This window comes from Sebastes umbrosus, chromosome 12 (genome assembly GCF_015220745.1).
Source record: "Sebastes umbrosus isolate fSebUmb1 chromosome 12, fSebUmb1.pri, whole genome shotgun sequence".
Classification (NCBI taxonomy): domain Eukaryota; kingdom Metazoa; phylum Chordata; class Actinopteri; order Perciformes; family Sebastidae; genus Sebastes; species Sebastes umbrosus.
The window spans coordinates 1405788-1423409 of NC_051280.1; the positions used below are offsets into that span (position 1 = coordinate 1405788).

A 17622-nucleotide genomic window follows, 5' to 3' on the forward strand; every position below is an offset into this window, starting at 1 on the left:
CTACCGCACCTCCTCTTGTTGGTGTTCCGTTCTCTCTTCCATTGTTTCCAAATGAGACAATGTTTTTCCAGAAATATGTCACATCATGTCCTGAATCTCTTTTCTACTGTTGCAGTCTACAGACTGCTGTCCTGTGTGAGGCACTGTTGGGATTTGAACCCAAAATCTCCTGTTTACGAGACATCACTTTTAAAATGTATTTATTTATTTTATAATTAAGTTTAAATGCATTTCTTACTGATTTAGAAATAAAAAAAAGATTTCTAATAATAAATGTTAATAAATGTTTATGAATGTATTTCTTGTTGTCCTGTATATTATTAAATGATGTGTTTCTGTATTATCTTCTTCAGCACTTCACTGGGTCAAAGACAACAATCTGAAAATATTATCTCAGATATTAAAAGTCATCTAGATAATAATAATAATAATAATAATAATAATAATAATAATAATAATAATAATAATAGTATTAATATTTAATAATAATAATGATAATAGTATTATTAATAATAATAATAATAATAACAATAGCATTAACAATAATAATATAATTAATAATAATAATAATGATGATAATAATAGCATTATTAATAATAATAATAGTATTAACAATAATAATGATAATGTTAATAATGATAATAATAATAATAATAATAATAATAATAATAATAATAATAATAATAATAATCAAAGGGAACAGTGACTACAGAGTTTCATCTCCTAAAACCAGCTGTGTCCAGATGTGTTGATGTTTGTGGTGACCTGAAGGATGAAGAGTAGATCCTCCTCTTCCTCCTCCTGAAGTTAAATAAACTGGAAGCTGAAGATGAAGATGAAGATGAAGATGCATCACCATCACAGAGCTGACAGCAGGTTGTCACAGCACAGCGACGCTACACACATTAGGAAAAGGAGAAGAAGAAGAACACGAAGAAGCCCCGCCCCCTCTGCAGGTAATTGACAGGGGATGAGTGGAGCCTCAGAGGAGAGCAGCTTCTGGAGCCAGACTCCGTCAACAGATGAGCTAAATTAAGGTATTATTGGTTATGTGCACACGACAACCTCTCCCTGTAAAACTTAAACAGAGTTCATACGACTCTTTAGCATGATTTGATGAATTCTGCTTGTAAATGATGTCAATAAGAATGAATTTAAGAGCGGTAGAGTTTCTCCTGCTCGGTTAGTTTAATTAATGATCAGAACAGCGAGAGCAGGTGGTCGCAGTAGAATCAGAGAATCACTCCTCCTGAGCCAGACTCCGTTTAAAATGTGAGCATATGTGATTCACGAGACATAACACACTTTTTCTTCTTCACAAATATAAATATATTTGACGAAACTTTACGGTGTTTCTGCTCAGTTCGCCACATAAAGCATGTAAGTTCAGCAGAGTTTAATGCAGTTTTAACTCTCACAAGTCCTCTGCTGCTTCGCTAGCTGCTCGTGGGAACACTAAGAACTGGTTTAAAAGTCTAAATGAAGCTGAAATAGTGAACCGTTATGTATGCCGAATTTATCAATAGGCTTTAATAAACAAACCGGATTGATGTTCCGAGTCATATTTGTGGAGTTGTGAACGTTTTTCACTAAAGTGAAAGAATGTATCAGTGAGTCTGGTGGATGTGTTTGTGTCAACGTGAGAACGGGCTGTTTCTGCTGAGACTAACCTGAGTCAATGGGCCTGTTATCACAGAAACGCTCATGGAGCTCATTATGTGGACAATAAGTCAAGTTAATGTACTATTTTACTCTGTTCTTGGTGTTCTGTGACTGCTAATTGGGTTCTTTCTCTCTTCTCTTTCAGTTCTTTGGAGTCCGACGCTTCCGCGGCGCCCTTGAACGCCCCATGTAGAGCGGTCCGACAGCGACACCCGGCGGCGGGTCGGTGAACTGCAGCTGGTATGTTTGAATAGAAGCCAGAGACAGACAGAAGGGTTCTCTTCCTGCTTCTAAGCAGCAGTTTTAACTGGTGAAATAAAGAGATTAAAGTGTGATTGGATACGTCAGACTCTCACATCAACACGTTTAATGTTCACAAGCAGCAAACACAGCACGACTAGACCAGAAACCGCTGTAGACTGAGTCCAGATAGGAGCCACTTCAGAGGCATTCAGCAGCAGGACAAAGAGCAGGACATGCAGGCTGTTTTAATCCACATAGCAGCAGGGTCAGAGTGTGTCCAGGTCCTGGTTCAGGTCCAAATCAGTCTCCTGGGTCTGTTTTCTTATTGTGAAGCAGGTTCCAGAAGTCCAGGAGCTTTCTCTGCTGCGAGCGTCCTCCTTGTCTCTTCCGGCTCGAAGGCGGCAGGGTGATGTAATCCAGACCGGATCAGACTGGTTCCTGCTTTCTCTCTACCCCCCCCCCCCCCCCGTCTCTCACAGTGTGGCTCTACCAGCCCCCGCTAACCCCTGAGGGTCTGGAGGGGGGTCAGAGTCCTCCTGGAGGAGGGGCGTCGAGTCAGCCTTTTGTTCTCGCGCCTTCAGGCATCCAATCCTCAACGGCTGACGTCACCCCAGCCTGTCTGAATCTCCCAGCATGCCTCTGGAACACTCACAGGCTCAGCCTGAACTCGTACCACCTCAGACTGATCCAGACCAAATCTGGAGAGCCATTATGGTTTAGTTAAGGTACCTAACCACCAGCACAGCCCCCAGACCTGTCTCTACTGTTCACATGTATTGACTAGAAGCCAGTAGAGTCTCGTCTGTCCTCCAGACCCTCAGTCTGGTCCCGTAAAGGACTAGTGCCTATAAAAACATCTCAGGATCTTCCTCCTATTGCATTTACTTCGGTAATGCATATTCTAAAATTGGAACGATACAGAGAAGATTAGCATGGCCCCTGCGCAAGGATGACACGCAAATTCGTGAAGCGTTCCTTCTATTATGACTTTTCTGATCATTATGGGATGTTTTCTGATGTTTTAATGATTTTTTGGAAATTTTTAGAATTGTTTCTGATTATTTTCTGATTTTTCTATTTATTTTCTATGACTTTTCTGATTATTTTCTGATGTTTTATGATTTTGTCTGATTTTTTTCTGTGTATTTTATGACTGTCTGTGATGTTTATTGATGATTTTATGATTTTTTTTATGATTTATTGTGGTACTTGTTGAGATACTAAGTCATTATTTTGAGATACTAAGTCATTTGAAAATACTAAGTCATTATTTTGAAATACTAAGTCATTATTTTGAGGTATTAAGTCATTATTTTGAAATACTAAGTCATTATTTTGAAATACCAAGACAATGTTTTGAAATAATAAGTCATTATTTTGAAATACTAAGTCATTATTTTGAAATACTAAGTCATTATTTTGAAATATTAAGTCATTATTTTGAGGTATTAAGTCATTATTTTGAAATACCAAGACAATGTTTTGAAATACAAAGTCATTATTTTGAAATACTAAGTCAATATTTTGAGATACAAAGTCATTATTTTGAAATATAAAGTCATTATTTTGAAATACAAAGTCATTATTTTGAAATACAAAGTCATTATTTTGAAATTCAAAGTCATTATTTTGAACTACTAAGTCAATATTTTGAGGTATTAAGTCATTATTTTGAAATACTAAGTCATTATTTTGAAATACCAAGACAATGTTTTGAAATAATAAGTCATTATTTTGAACTACTAAGTCATTATTTTGAAATACAAAGTCATTATTTTGAAATACCAAGACAATGTTTTGAAATAATAAGTCATTATTTTGAACTACTAAGTCATTATTTTGAAATACAAAGTCATTATTTTGAAATACAAAGTCATTATTTTGAAATACTAAGTCATTATTTTGAACTACTAAGTCATTATTTTGAACTACTAAGTCATTATTTTGAAATACTAAGTCATTATTTTGAGGTATTAAGTCATTATTTTGAAATACCAAGACAATGTTTTGAAATACAAAGTCATTATTTTGAACTACTAAGTCATTATTTTGAAATACAAAGTCATTATTTTGAAATTCAAAGTCATTATTTTGAACTACTAAGTCAATATTTTGAGGTATTAAGTCATTATTTTGAAATACTAAGTCATTATTTTGAAATACCAAGACAATGTTTTGAAATAATAAGTCATTATTTTGAACTACTAAGTCATTATTTTGAAATACAAAGTCATTATTTTGAAATACCAAGACAATGTTTTGAAATAATAAGTCATTATTTTGAACTACTAAGTCATTATTTTGAAATACAAAGTCATTATTTTGAAATACTAAGTCATTATTTTGAACTACTAAGTCATTATTTTGAACTACTAAGTCATTATTTTGAAATACTAAGTCATTATTTTGAGGTATTAAGTCATTATTTTGAAATACCAAGACAATGTTTTGAAATACAAAGTCATTATTTTGAACTACTAAGTCATTATTTTGAAATACAAAGTCATTATTTTGAAATACTAAGTCATTATTTTGAGGTATTAAGTCATTATTTTGAAATACCAAGACAATGTTTTTGAAATACAAAGTCATTATTTTGAAATACTAAGTCAATATTTTGAGATACAAAGTCATTATTTTGAAATATAAAGTCATTATTTTGAAATACAAAGTCATTATTTGAAATACAAAGTCATTATTTTGAAATTCAAAGTCATTATTTTGAACTACTAAGTCAATATTTTGAGATACAAAGTCATTATTTTGAAATACAAAGTCATTATTTTGAAATACAAAGTCATTATTTTGAAATACTAAGTCATTATTTTGAGATACTAAGTCATTATTTGAAAATACTAAGTCATTATTTTGAAATACTAAGTCATTATTTTGAAATACTAAGTCATTATTTTGAGGTATTAAGTCATTATTTTGAAATACCAAGACAATGTTTTGAAATACTAAGTCATTATTTTGAACTACTAAGTCATTATTTTGAAATACAAAGTCATTATTTTGAAATACAAAGTCATTATTTTGAAATACAAAGTCAATATTTTGAGATACTAAATCATTATTTTGAAATTCAAAGTCATTATTTTGAACTACTAAGTCATTAATTTGAACTACGAAGTCATTAATTTGAAATACTAAGTCATTAATTTGAAATACAAAGTAATTATTTAGAAATACAAAGTCAAATACACTTGACAGCAAATACACTTGACAAACCATTTACAATAACAGAATTCTATAACCCACTCAAACTCATATTCATCGAACCACTTGCAGCAGCCATCCATCAAAAAGTAAACATCACAGGAATCCAAACAAACAATATGCATCACAAGGTCAGCCTTTATGCAGACGACATTCTACTTTACTTACAAAATCCTTCATCTTCATTACCCGAAACCATCCGCCTCATAAATACTTTTTCTAAAATATCTGATTACACTATCAACTGGTCTAAATCCAGCATTCTCCCACTCAGCCCTAATATTTGGGATGTGGCAGTTCCAACACCACTCACCTTTCTGCCAACTGGTAATATCACATACCTATGAATCAACATTTCCCCCAGGCTGTCAGAGTTAGTCCATCTCAACTTCAACCCACTTCTCAAAACAGTAGAGGACAATCTTCAACGTTGGATGGATTTACCAATATCCCTCATAGGCAGAATCGCATCTATCAAAATGATCATATTACCAATGATAAATTACCTATTCTCAATGATCCCAATCAAGCCCCCACCCTCTTGGTTCAAATCTTTAGACTCCATCATCTCAAAATTCTACTGGAAAAACAAGACACCTAGAATCAAACTACCCACTTAACAAAAACTCAAAGCTCAAGGAGGTCTGGAAGCACCTATAGCATCACGGTGGATGATATGGTTCAATCTTCTCTGTGGGAGGAGAGAGGGAAGGGGGGTTCTGCTCCTGTGTATCTGCTGCAGAGCAGAAGGTCGGCGGTTCGACCCCTGCCTGCGGCAAGGATGGAGAAGAGCTTCAGTGTGAGGTCAAGTATGGAGAAGAGCTTCAGTGTGATGTCAAGGATGGAGAAGAGCTTCAAGGTAAGTAAAGGTTGTTAAACTACAGTAAACAGTAAAACAGTGAGGGATGATAGTAAATGATATAGAACAATAGTAAAAAGATTATTAGTAAAGAAAGGTTTGTAATGAAATCTGTGCTCCGGTGAACAGTTAAAAGATGGTTCAAGAGTTGTATGATGATGCACATCTGCAACGCACCAGAGTTTGATTAAAACTAAATGTTGGCATGTGCCAGCGCCCTTAGGGCCTTGCGGTATGTATAGTATAGTATAGTATAGTATAGTATATGTATAGTATAGTATATGTATAGTATAGTAAAGTATATTATGTGTATACTATATGTATATGTATAGTATATGTATAGTAAAGTATATGTATAGTATATGTATAGTATAGTATATTATATGTATAGTATAGTATATGTATAGTATAGTATAGTATATTTATAGTATATGTAAAGTATAGTATATGTATGGTATAGTATATGTATAGTTTAGTATAGTATAGTATAGTATATGTATAGTATAGTATAGTATATGTATAGTAGTATCCTGGTTATGATCAAGATTTTTGAATATCGGGTTTATTTCTTGAAGCTCTGCTCGGTTGTAGAAACCCAGATAAGCCCTTATCCCACTTTTAAGAAGCTGGAATACTCTGATAGATACTCTGGCATGGAAACAGCTTTTTCACCTTATTTGCACAGCAAAAGACCTTGTTTGTCTCCTCAGACTGAAACCTGCAGACTAACTGTGTACTACAACACAACAAGGCCACATCAGTCCTGAACCACATCAGTGCTGAACCACATCAGTCCGGTTCCGATGACGTTTCCCTGACCCCTGACCCAGCTGTTGAACCAGAATCAGGGTCTGGGTGAACAAAGATCTCTCTCCCCCCCCCCCCCCCCTTGAAATGAAAGTAAGCCTTCTGCATTAAACAGACTCTCACATGATGATCTTTTTAAATGTGAGGTTATAATAACATCATTCTGTCAGCCTGAAACAAGAACACAGTCTGAGACAACGATCCACAGTTCAGCACAGAAGGCCTGTTTTTATTGAACACCTCAAATCATTCAAAGGTTACATTCAATATAATAATAGTACTATATATATATATATATAATTTGTACAGAGATAGAGCCAGATGCTGCTGGTCCAGACAGTGATGACTGATTACACCATGCTGTTTTATTATTGACACAATGAGAGTGAAACATCATCTCCCTCCTATCAGCTGAGGATGAACACATGAAGTATCTAAAGTCTTTGTCCTCAGCTGCAGTGAACAAGGAGCATTATTTAGATGTAAAGCTTCATCTACACACATCTACACACATCTACACACGTCTACACAGGTCTACACAGCTGTGTGTGTTTCCTCCTCTACAGATGTTTACTCTGTAAACAACAACAACAGTAGAAAACAACAGAACTACAGACGGTGTGTTCTATAGTCGGCTGAAACATCACCTGAGAGGTCAAATAAAGTAGCTGTCTGTCTCTCTGTCTCTCTGTCTGTCTGTCTGTGTTTCTGCAGAGAAGGACATTACTAATAAAGAGACATCAGAGAGACTGAAACACACAACAACAACAGGAGGTAACTCTGTTTGGATCCTGCCTCCTCTTCTCAGCCAGTCAGTCCTCCACAGAGCATCCTGAAGTGATGTCCTCTGTACCGGCTGTGTCCACAGACCAGACAGATGTAACGCTCCGTCTTCAGTCCAGCAGGGACTGGATCAGCTTGGGGACGCGCTGATAACCTGGCTGGACATCAGGACCCTGCACCTCCTCCTCCTTCTGAGAAGAAACACAAGAAAGGAAGAGAAGAAGTTGTGTTGTGATTAAACGGAGCGCTGTGAAACATGTAACCTCTAACCCTACCACATCACAATAAAAGGATTCTAATATCTTCACTGTCATTATTATTGTCACCAGTAGCTCCGTCTCCTCCTCTCACATCTGTATGACATCAATACCAAACTAAAGCATCACAACATGTTCATCATCACATGTTCTGACATCTTTATATACATGAAATATAGGATACAGTAGGTGCATGAACAGATGTGGGTTAGCTGTCTGTTAACAACTGTATTAACACAGCTGTTAATACAGTTAGCTGTATTAATACAGCTAACTGTATAAATACAGATGTTAATACAGCTGTATTAATACAGATGTTAATACAGTTGTATTAACATCTGTATTAACAGCTCTACTGGACTGTAGAACTCCAGACACATGAATGAAAGTAGCCTCGTGTTTCTTGGCTCTACATGATAATCATGAGAGATCAGTTTAATGGAAGCAGATGGATCAGATAATAAGATAATATCAGGTGATATTAAACAGGTGAGTTAGAGCTACAGCAGAGTGTTAGTGATGTTAGCAGCCAGCAGCTGAATAAAACAGTTTAAACAGCATGAACGTTAGCTGGTTAACACGAAGCAGTGATTCATAGTGTAACGTTATAAGTTCATAGAGTAACATTAAAGTTTTAAGTTATTAAAACTATAAACTATAATCTCTATAGCATCACGGTGGTTGTTGACATCACTCAGGTATCAGTCAACGGGCCGTAAAAAGCCGTAAAAACACCTCAGCTAGCTCCGCGTGGTAACGTCAGACATGAATGTGTGTTTTTTATAGAGTTATACGCTCATAATTAATGAATAATAACATATTTAACTCACGTAGTAGCGCCGCTGTCAGGCTGACGGCGAGAATCCAACATGGAGGATGTTCGCTTTGGCTTTGACCCGCCCTACGAGGCTCCCGATTGGTTCTCACCAATTGTGTCATCGACCTGATTGGACGGCAAAAAGCTTGGATCGTCTGATTGGCTCTCGCCAATTGTGTCACCGATCCGATTGGCTCTCGCCAACTGTGCCAGGGCTCGTTCCAAATGTGTCAAATTCACAGAGAAGAATGAGTTCAGCGAGACTGCAAGGATGACACGCAAATTCGTGAAGCGTTCCTTCTATTATGACTTTTCTGATCATTATGGGATGTTTTCTGATGTTTTAATGATTTTTTGGAAATTTTTAGAATTGTTTCTGATTATTTTCTGATTTTTCTATTTATTTTCTATGACTTTTCTGATTATTTTCTGATGTTTTATGATTTTGTCTGATTTTTTTCTGTGTATTTTATGACTGTCTGTGATGTTTATTGATGATTTTATGATTTTTTATGATTTATTGTGGTACTTGTTGAGATACTAAGTCATTATTTTGAGATACTAAGTCATTTGAAAATACTAAGTCATTATTTTGAAATACTAAGTCATTATTTTGAGGTATTAAGTCATTATTTTGAAATACTAAGTCATTATTTTGAAATACCAAGACAATGTTTTGAAATAATAAGTCATTATTTTGAAATACTAAGTCATTATTTTGAAATACTAAGTCATTATTTTGAAATATTAAGTCATTATTTTGAGGTATTAAGTCATTATTTTGAAATACCAAGACAATGTTTTGAAATACAAAGTCATTATTTTGAAATACTAAGTCAATATTTTGAGATACAAAGTCATTATTTTGAAATATAAAGTCATTATTTTGAAATACAAAGTCATTATTTTGAAATACAAAGTCATTATTTTGAAATTCAAAGTCATTATTTTGAACTACTAAGTCAATATTTTGAGGTATTAAGTCATTATTTTGAAATACTAAGTCATTATTTTGAAATACCAAGACAATGTTTTGAAATAATAAGTCATTATTTTGAACTACTAAGTCATTATTTTGAAATACAAAGTCATTATTTTGAAATACCAAGACAATGTTTTGAAATAATAAGTCATTATTTTGAACTACTAAGTCATTATTTTGAAATACAAAGTCATTATTTTGAAATACAAAGTCATTATTTTGAAATACTAAGTCATTATTTTGAACTACTAAGTCATTATTTTGAACTACTAAGTCATTATTTTGAAATACTAAGTCATTATTTTGAGGTATTAAGTCATTATTTTGAAATACCAAGACAATGTTTTGAAATACAAAGTCATTATTTTGAACTACTAAGTCATTATTTTGAAATACAAAGTCATTATTTTGAAATTCAAAGTCATTATTTTGAACTACTAAGTCAATATTTTGAGGTATTAAGTCATTATTTTGAAATACTAAGTCATTATTTTGAAATACCAAGACAATGTTTTGAAATAATAAGTCATTATTTTGAACTACTAAGTCATTATTTTGAAATACAAAGTCATTATTTTGAAATACCAAGACAATGTTTTGAAATAATAAGTCATTATTTTGAACTACTAAGTCATTATTTTGAAATACAAAGTCATTATTTTGAAATACTAAGTCATTATTTTGAACTACTAAGTCATTATTTTGAACTACTAAGTCATTATTTTGAAATACTAAGTCATTATTTTGAGGTATTAAGTCATTATTTTGAAATACCAAGACAATGTTTTGAAATACAAAGTCATTATTTTGAACTACTAAGTCATTATTTTGAAATACAAAGTCATTATTTTGAAATACTAAGTCATTATTTTGAGGTATTAAGTCATTATTTTGAAATACCAAGACAATGTTTTGAAATACAAAGTCATTATTTTGAAATACTAAGTCAATATTTTGAGATACAAAGTCATTATTTTGAAATATAAAGTCATTATTTTGAAATACAAAGTCATTATTTTGAAATACAAAGTCATTATTTTGAAATTCAAAGTCATTATTTTGAACTACTAAGTCAATATTTTGAGATACAAAGTCATTATTTTGAAATACAAAGTCATTATTTTGAAATACAAAGTCATTATTTTGAAATACTAAGTCATTATTTTGAGATACTAAGTCATTATTTGAAAATACTAAGTCATTATTTTGAAATACTAAGTCATTATTTTGAAATACTAAGTCATTATTTTGAGGTATTAAGTCATTATTTTGAAATACCAAGACAATGTTTTGAAATACTAAGTCATTATTTTGAACTACTAAGTCATTATTTTGAAATACAAAGTCATTATTTTGAAATACAAAGTCATTATTTTGAAATACAAAGTCAATATTTTGAGATACTAAATCATTATTTTGAAATTCAAAGTCATTATTTTGAACTACTAAGTCATTAATTTGAACTACGAAGTCATTAATTTGAACTACTAAGTCATTAATTTGAAATACAAAGTAATTATTTAGAAATACAAAGTCAAATACACTTGACAGCAAATACACTTGACAAACCATTTACAATAACAGAATTCTATAACCCACTCAAACTCATATTCATCGAACCACTTGCAGCAGCCATCCATCAAAAAGTAAACATCACAGGAATCCAAACAAACAATATGCATCACAAGGTCAGCCTTTATGCAGACGACATTCTACTTTACTTACAAAATCCTTCATCTTCATTACCCGAAACCATCCGCCTCATAAATACTTTTTCTAAAATATCTGATTACACTATCAACTGGTCTAAATCCAGCATTCTCCCACTCAGCCCTAATATTTGGGATGTGGCAGTTCCAACACCACTCACCTTTCTGCCAACTGGTAATATCACATACCTATGAATCAACATTTCCCCCAGGCTGTCAGAGTTAGTCCATCTCAACTTCAACCCACTTCTCAAAACAGTAGAGGACAATCTTCAACGTTGGATGGATTTACCAATATCCCTCATAGGCAGAATCGCATCTATCAAAATGATCATATTACCAATGATAAATTACCTATTCTCAATGATCCCAATCAAGCCCCCACCCTCTTGGTTCAAATCTTTAGACTCCATCATCTCAAAATTCTACTGGAAAAACAAGACACCTAGAATCAAACTACCCACTTAACAAAAACTCAAAGCTCAAGGAGGTCTGGAAGCACCTATAGCATCACGGTGGATGATATGGTTCAATCTTCTCTGTGGGAGGAGAGAGGGAAGGGGGGTTCTGCTCCTGTGTATCTGCTGCAGAGCAGAAGGTCGGCGGTTCGACCCCTGCCTGCGGCAAGGATGGAGAAGAGCTTCAGTGTGAGGTCAAGTATGGAGAAGAGCTTCAGTGTGATGTCAAGGATGGAGAAGAGCTTCAAGGTAAGTAAAGGTTGTTAAACTACAGTAAACAGTAAAACAGTGAGGGATGATAGTAAATGATATAGAACAATAGTAAAAAGATTATTAGTAAAGAAAGGTTTGTAATGAAATCTGTGCTCCGGTGAACAGTTAAAAGATGGTTCAAGAGTTGTATGATGATGCACATCTGCAACGCACCAGAGTTTGATTAAAACTAAATGTTGGCATGTGCCAGCGCCCTTAGGGCCTTGCGGTATGTATAGTATAGTATAGTATAGTATAGTATATGTATAGTATAGTATATGTATAGTATAGTAGTATATTATGTGTATACTATATGTATATGTATAGTATATGTATAGTAAAGTATATGTATAGTATATGTATAGTATAGTATATTATATGTATAGTATAGTATATGTATAGTATAGTATAGTATATTTATAGTATATGTAAAGTATAGTATATGTATGGTATAGTATATGTATAGTTTAGTATAGTATAGTATAGTATATGTATAGTATAGTATAGTATATGTATAGTAGTATCCTGGTTATGATCAAGATTTTTGAATATCGGGTTTATTTCTTGAAGCTCTGCTCGGTTGTAGAAACCCAGATAAGCCCTTATCCCACTTTTAAGAAGCTGGAATACTCTGATAGATACTCTGGCATGGAAACAGCTTTTTCACCTTATTTGCACAGCAAAAGACCTTGTTTGTCTCCTCAGACTGAAACCTGCAGACTAACTGTGTACTACAACACAACAAGGCCACATCAGTCCTGAACCACATCAGTGCTGAACCACATCAGTCCGGTTCCGATGACGTTTCCCTGACCCCTGACCCAGCTGTTGAACCAGAATCAGGGTCTGGGTGAACAAAGATCTCTCCCCCCCCCCCCCCCCCTTGAAATGAAAGTAAGCCTTCTGCATTAAACAGACTCTCACATGATGATCTTTTTAAATGTGAGGTTATAATAACATCATTCTGTCAGCCTGAAACAAGAACACAGTCTGAGACAACGATCCACAGTTCAGCACAGAAGGCCTGTTTTTATTGAACACCTCAAATCATTCAAAGGTTACATTCAATATAATAATAGTACTATATATATATATATATAATTTGTACAGAGATAGAGCCAGATGCTGCTGGTCCAGACAGTGATGACTGATTACACCATGCTGTTTTATTATTGACACAATGAGAGTGAAACATCATCTCCCTCCTATCAGCTGAGGATGAACACATGAAGTATCTAAAGTCTTTGTCCTCAGCTGCAGTGAACAAGGAGCATTATTTAGATGTAAAGCTTCATCTACACACATCTACACACATCTACACACGTCTACACAGGTCTACACAGCTGTGTGTGTTTCCTCCTCTACAGATGTTTACTCTGTAAACAACAACAACAGTAGAAAACAACAGAACTACAGACGGTGTGTTCTATAGTCGGCTGAAACATCACCTGAGAGGTCAAATAAAGTAGCTGTCTGTCTCTCTGTCTCTCTGTCTGTCTGTCTGTGTTTCTGCAGAGAAGGACATTACTAATAAAGAGACATCAGAGAGACTGAAACACACAACAACAACAGGAGGTAACTCTGTTCGGATCCTGCCTCCTCTTCTCAGCCAGTCAGTCCTCCACAGAGCATCCTGAAGTGATGTCCTCTGTACCGGCTGTGTCCACAGACCAGACAGATGTAACGCTCCGTCTTCAGTCCAGCAGGGACTGGATCAGCTTGGGGACGCGCTGATAACCTGGCTGGACATCAGGACCCTGCACCTCCTCCTCCTTCTGAGAAGAAACACAAGAAAGGAAGAGAAGAAGTTGTGTTGTGATTAAACGGAGCGCTGTGAAACATGTAACCTCTAACCCTACCACATCACAATAAAAGGATTCTAATATCTTCACTGTCATTATTATTGTCACCAGTAGCTCCGTCTCCTCCTCTCACATCTGTATGACATCAATACCAAACTAAAGCATCACAACATGTTCATCATCACATGTTCTGACATCTTTATATACATGAAATATAGGATACAGTAGGTGCATGAACAGATGTGGGTTAGCTGTCTGTTAACAACTGTATTAACACAGCTGTTAATACAGTTAGCTGTATTAATACAGCTAACTGTATAAATACAGATGTTAATACAGCTGTATTAATACAGATGTTAATACAGTTGTATTAACATCTGTATTAACAGCTCTACTGGACTGTAGAACTCCAGACACATGAATGAAAGTAGCCTCGTGTTTCTTGGCTCTACATGATAATCATGAGAGATCAGTTTAATGGAAGCAGATGGATCAGATAATAAGATAATATCAGGTGATATTAAACAGGTGAGTTAGAGCTACAGCAGAGTGTTAGTGATGTTAGCAGCCAGCAGCTGAATAAAACAGTTTAAACAGCATGAACGTTAGCTGGTTAACACGAAGCAGTGATTCATAGTGTAACGTTATAAGTTCATAGAGTAACATTAAAGTTTTAAGTTATTAAAACTATAAACTATAATCTCTATAGCATCACGGTGGTTGTTGACATCACTCAGGTATCAGTCAACGGGCCGTAAAAAGCCGTAAAAACACCTCAGCTAGCTCCGCGTGGTAACGTCAGACATGAATGTGTGTTTTTATAGAGTTATACGCTCATAATTAATGAATAATAACATATTTAACTCACGTAGTAGCGCCGCTGTCAGGCTGACGGCGAGAATCCAACATGGAGGATGTTCGCTTTGGCTTTGACCCGCCCTACGAGGCTCCCGATTGGTTCTCACCAATTGTGTCATCGACCTGATTGGACGGCAAAAAGCTTGGATCGTCTGATTGGCTCTCGCCAATTGTGTCACCGATCCGATTGGCTCTCGCCAACTGTGCCAGGGCTCGTTCCAAATGTGTCAAATTCACAGAGAAGAATGAGTTCAGCGAGACTGCAAGGATGACACGCAAATTCGTGAAGCGTTCCTTCTATTATGACTTTTCTGATCATTATGGGATGTTTTCTGATGTTTTAATGATTTTTTGGAAATTTTTAGAATTGTTTCTGATTATTTTCTGATTTTTCTATTTATTTTCTATGACTTTTCTGATTATTTTCTGATGTTTTATGATTTTGTCTGATTTTTTTCTGTGTATTTTATGACTGTCTGTGATGTTTATTGATGATTTTATGATTTTTTTATGATTTATTGTGGTACTTGTTGAGATACTAAGTCATTATTTTGAGATACTAAGTCATTTGAAAATACTAAGTCATTATTTTGAAATACTAAGTCATTATTTTGAGGTATTAAGTCATTATTTTGAAATACTAAGTCATTATTTTGAAATACCAAGACAATGTTTTGAAATAATAAGTCATTATTTTGAAATACTAAGTCATTATTTTGAAATACTAAGTCATTATTTTGAGGTATTAAGTCATTATTTTGAAATACCAAGACAATGTTTTGAAATACAAAGTCATTATTTTGAAATACTAAGTCAATATTTTGAGATACAAAGTCATTATTTTGAAATATAAAGTCATTATTTTGAAATACAAAGTCATTATTTTGAAATACAAAGTCATTATTTTGAAATTCAAAGTCATTATTTTGAACTACTAAGTCAATATTTTGAGGTATTAAGTCATTATTTTGAAATACTAAGTCATTATTTTGAAATACCAAGACAATGTTTTGAAATAATAAGTCATTATTTTGAACTAAGTCATTATTTTGAAATACAAAGTCATTATTTTGAAATACAAAGTCATTATTTTGAAATACTAAGTCATTATTTTGAACTACTAAGTCATTATTTTGAAATACTAAGTCATTATTTTGAGGTATTAAGTCATTATTTTGAAATACTAAGTCATTATTTTGAAATACAAAGTCATTATTTTGAACTAGTAAGTCATTATTTTGAAATACAAAGTCATTATTTTGAAATACAAAGTCATTATTTTGAACTACTAAGTCATTATTTTGAACTACTAAGTCATTATTTTGAAATACTAAGTCATTATTTTGAGGTATTAAGTCATTATTTTGAAATACCAAGACAATGTTTTGAAATACAAAGTCATTATTTTGAAATACAAAGTCATTATTTTGAAATACTAAGTCAATATTTTGAGATACAAAGTCATTATTTTGAAATATAAAGTCATTATTTTGAAATACAAAGTCATTATTTTGAAATACAAAGTCATTATTTTGAAATTCAAAGTCATTATTTTGAACTACTAAGTCAATATTTTGAGATACAAAGTCATTATTTTGAAATACAAAGTCATTATTTTGAAATACAAAGTCATTATTTTGAAATACTAAGTCATTATTTTGAGATACTAAGTCATTATTTGAAAATACTAAGTCATTATTTTGAAATACTAAGTCATTATTTTGAAATACTAAGTCATTATTTTGAAATACTAAGTCATTATTTTGAGGTATTAAGTCATTATTTTGAAATACCAAGACAATGTTTTGAAATACTAAGTCATTATTTTGAACTACTAAGTCATTATTTTGAAATACAGTCATTATTTTGAAATACAAAGTCATTATTTTGAAATACAAAGTCAATATTTTGAGATACTAAATCATTATTTTGAAATTCAAAGTCATTATTTTGAACTACTAAGTCATTAATTTGAACTACGAAGTCATTAATTTGAACTACTAAGTCATTAATTTGAAATACAAAGTAATTATTTAGAAATACAAAGTCAAATACACTTGACAGCAAATACACTTGACAAACCATTTACAATAACAGAATTCTATAACCCACTCAAACTCATATTCATCGAACCACTTGCAGCAGCCATCCATCAAAAAGTAAACATCACAGGAATGCAAACAAACAATATGCATCACAAGGTCAGCCTTTATGCAGACGACATTCTACTTTACTTACAAAATCCTTCATCTTCATTACCCGAAACCATCCGCCTCATAAATACTTTTTCTAAAATATCTGATTACACTATCAACTGGTCTAAATCCAGCATTCTCCCACTCAGCCCTAATATTTGGGATGTGGCAGTTCCAACACCACTCACCTTTCTGCCAACTGGTAATATCACATACCTATGAATCAACATTTCCCCCAGGCTGTCGGAGTTAGTCCATCTCAACTTCAACCCACTTCTCAAAACAGTAGAGGACAATCTTCAACGTTGGATGGATCTACCAATATCCCTCATAGGCAGAATCGCATCTATCAAAATGATCATATTACCAATGATAAATTACCTATTCTCAATGATCCCAATCAAGCCCCCACCCTCTTGGTTCAAATCTTTAGACTCCATCATCTCAAAATTCTACTGGAAAAACAAGACACCTAGAATCAAACTACCCACTTAACAAAAACTCAAAGCTCAAGGAGGTCTGGAAGCACCTATAGCATCACGGTGGATGATATGGTTCAATCTTCTCTGTGGGAGGAGAGAGGGAAGGGGGGTTCTGCTCCTGTGTATCTGCTGCAGAGCAGAAGGTCGGCGGTTCGACCCCTGCCTGCGGCAAGGATGGAGAAGAGCTTCAGTGTGAGGTCAAGTATGGAGAAGAGCTTCAGTGTGATGTCAAGGATG

General features: G+C 33.8%; 2 long non-coding RNA genes and 1 other non-coding gene across 4 annotated transcripts; 2 read left to right on the plus strand and 1 right to left on the minus strand.

Annotated features, from left to right (window-relative positions):
- Positions 1-773: 773 nt before the first annotated feature.
- Positions 774-2889, plus strand: LOC119497888. 2 transcript variants are annotated; one of them, XR_005209012.1, is made up of 3 exons: positions 774-1037; positions 1808-1902; positions 2239-2889. It is a non-coding gene; the product is annotated as an uncharacterized LOC119497888 (long non-coding RNA). The 2 variants fall into 2 exon arrangements; XR_005209013.1 differs by lacking the exon at positions 774-1037 and adding an exon at positions 1150-1272.
- LOC119499488 lies at positions 2783-2889 on the plus strand. Its single transcript, XR_005209411.1, has one exon. It is a non-coding gene; the product is annotated as a U6 spliceosomal RNA (small nuclear RNA).
- Positions 2890-6993: 4104 nt separating this feature from the next.
- LOC119497889 lies at positions 6994-8728 on the minus strand. Its single transcript, XR_005209014.1, has 2 exons — positions 8661-8728; positions 6994-7758 (listed from the first exon to the last, which is right to left on the minus strand). It is a non-coding gene; the product is annotated as an uncharacterized LOC119497889 (long non-coding RNA).
- Between the last annotated feature and the right edge of the window lie 8894 nt (positions 8729-17622).